At 34.2% G+C, this 2,602-nt stretch overlaps 1 protein-coding gene and 1 pseudogene across 4 annotated transcripts in view; both read left to right on the plus strand.

Moving 5' to 3' along the window:
• POGZ (pogo transposable element with ZNF domain) overlaps positions 1-2,602 on the plus strand; it is a 53,389-nt gene that overhangs the window by 22,223 nt on the left and 28,564 nt on the right. The window lies entirely within an intron of this gene.
• The window catches only part of LOC105821712, a 5,332-nt pseudogene continuing 4,215 nt past the window's right edge, over positions 1,486-2,602 (plus strand).

Here is a 2,602-nt window from a genome sequence, read left to right on the forward strand (position 1 = left end):
TTTCTTAAACCAAATACACAAAAGAGCTAACCATAAAGCCTAAGATTGAGAAATAGAACTACACTAAAGAAATGATTAAAAAGAAAGAAACCTGAGAAAACAAGCTCCAAACTGGAAGGTGTTTGTGGCGTGTATTAATTACTTTATAAAGAATTAGTATCCAGTATAAAGAACCTGTAGTAAAAAGATAAGCAACTCAAGAAAAAAACGGGCAACAGGCGTGAACAAGAATTTCACGGAACAGGAAACAAGAATGACCAGTAATCCACATGAAAAAATGTGCAACTTCATTAGTAATCAGGTAAATGCAGATTAATACTATAATAAGATACCATTTTACACCCTTTTGACAAAAATTAAAAATCTGACACTTCCAAGTATTGGAGAGGGATATAGATACTGTTGATGGAAATAAAGTGTTAACCACTTTGGAAAATGATTTTGTATTATTTTGCAAAGGTAAATGTCCATATACTGCAACCTAGCAGTTCCTCTTCTGGTACACCCGAGAAATCTTTGGGCATGTACACAGGGAGATATGTGCAAGAATGTTCACAGCCATGTATTTATGGGGTTTTTTTGTTTTGGTTTGTTTTTTTATTTCAGCATATTATGGGGGTACAGATGTTTAGGTTACGTATGTTGCCCTTACCCCCCTTCCTCCCCAATAGCCATGTATTTCGAATAACAAAAAATCCAGAAACAACTCAAATGACCATTGACAGGAGAGTGGATGATTAAATTATAATGAATGCATAAAATGGAGTATTAGGTAGCTGTGAAAATAAATAAATTACAACCACATACACCATATTGTTAGACATAATGTTGAATAAAATGACTGTATTTTATGGATGTATTATACCATTTTAATAAAATTCAAAAACAAATACAACTAAAATATGTTGTTTGTGGAAAATATATAGTAAAAGTAGTTTTTAAAAAAGCAAAAGGGACCAGGTGCAGTGGCTCATGCCTGTAATCCCAGCACTTTGGGAGACTGAGGAGGGAGGATTGCTTGAGGCCAAGAGCTCAAAACTAGCCTGGATAACATAGCGAAACCCTATCTCTACCAAGTAAAAATGTTAAAAATTAGCCACACGTAGTGGTACGTGCTAACAGTCCCAGCTACCTGGGAGGCTCAAGATCACTTGAGCCCAGGAATTGGAGGTTGCAGTGAACTATGATCATGCCACTGCACTCTAGCCTGAGCTACAGAGCAAGACCCTGTTTACAAAAAAAAAAAAAAAAAAAAGCCAAACGAATGATAATCATAAATTCAGGAAAGTGGTTGTCTCTGGGAGGAAGGTAAGGGATTGGGAAAAAGTATAGGAGCACATAGGTAGTACTTAAAATGATCCAATCTTAAGCTGGGTGGTGGACTCAAGGGTACTTGTTCTATCATTATGGTTTACAACTTAAATTTATAGAACATTTTATGTGGATAAAATGTTATAGATAAAGATACTTTTTTAAGAAGAAGCAATGGGGTGAAGTGGGGGCACAGTTATCCTTAATTCCAAAATATCTGTTTTTCCATGGAGGGTGTTAGGGTTGTTTAAAAAATAATCATAATAATCTTTTCCTAGTCATTAAATTAAGCATACAGGAAAGTACATTTCAGGACACCATGATGCCCAATTCTGTTGTATTTCATAAAGTTCTATGCTGCTTAGACAGATTAAATTTCAAACATACATTTACTTTGAGGAACAAGAAAATATATGAAAAACAATGCTTATAGGAAAGTGTCAGGAATAGCAAAAAAAATCTGGAAAAAGAAGAATACAGTTGGAAACTTACAAGTTACGATTTCAGACTAACTACAAAGTTACTGTAATTAAGAGAGTGTGGTATTTATTGGTTTACAAATAGAACAATGGAATACAACTGAAGAGTCCAGAAATAAACCTTCTCTTTTATAATCAATTGATCTTCAACAAGAGTGCCAAGACAATTTAATGGGGAAAGAATAATTTTTTTCAACAAATGATACTGGGACTACTGGATACTTTTTCCACATGGAAAAGAAAGAAGTGCCACCCCTACCTCATACCATGTATAAAAAATTAAGTAGATAAAAGACCTAAATGTAAACGCTAAAACTATTGAATTTTTAGAAAAAAATGTAAGTATAAATCTTCATGACCTTAGATTAATGAATGGTTTCTTAGATATGACACCAAAAGTATAAGCAAGCAAATAAAAAACAGATAAGTAAACTTTATCAAAATTAAAACCTTTTGTGCTTCAAAGGACACAATCAAGAAAGTGAAAAGATAACCATAGAGTGAGAAAAGTTTTATAAATTACATATCTGATAAGGGAGATGTATCTAAAATATAAAAGAACTACTACAACCTAACAATAAAAGGACAAATAATCCAGTTAAAAATGTTTAGAGTAAGTAGACATTTCTCCAGAGAAGATACACAAATGGCCAGTAAGTACATCAAAAGATGCTCCAAATCATTAGTCATTAAGGAAATGCAAATCAAAAACACAGTGAGAGGCCAGGGCCCTGTGGCTCACGCCTGTAATCCTAGCACTCTAGGAGGCCGAGGCAGGTGGATCGCTCAAGGTCAGGAGTTGGAGACCAGCC

This window comes from Propithecus coquereli, unplaced genomic scaffold (assembly GCF_000956105.1).
Source record: "Propithecus coquereli isolate 6110/MARCELLA unplaced genomic scaffold, Pcoq_1.0 Scaffold59, whole genome shotgun sequence".
NCBI lineage: Eukaryota > Metazoa > Chordata > Mammalia > Primates > Indriidae > Propithecus > Propithecus coquereli.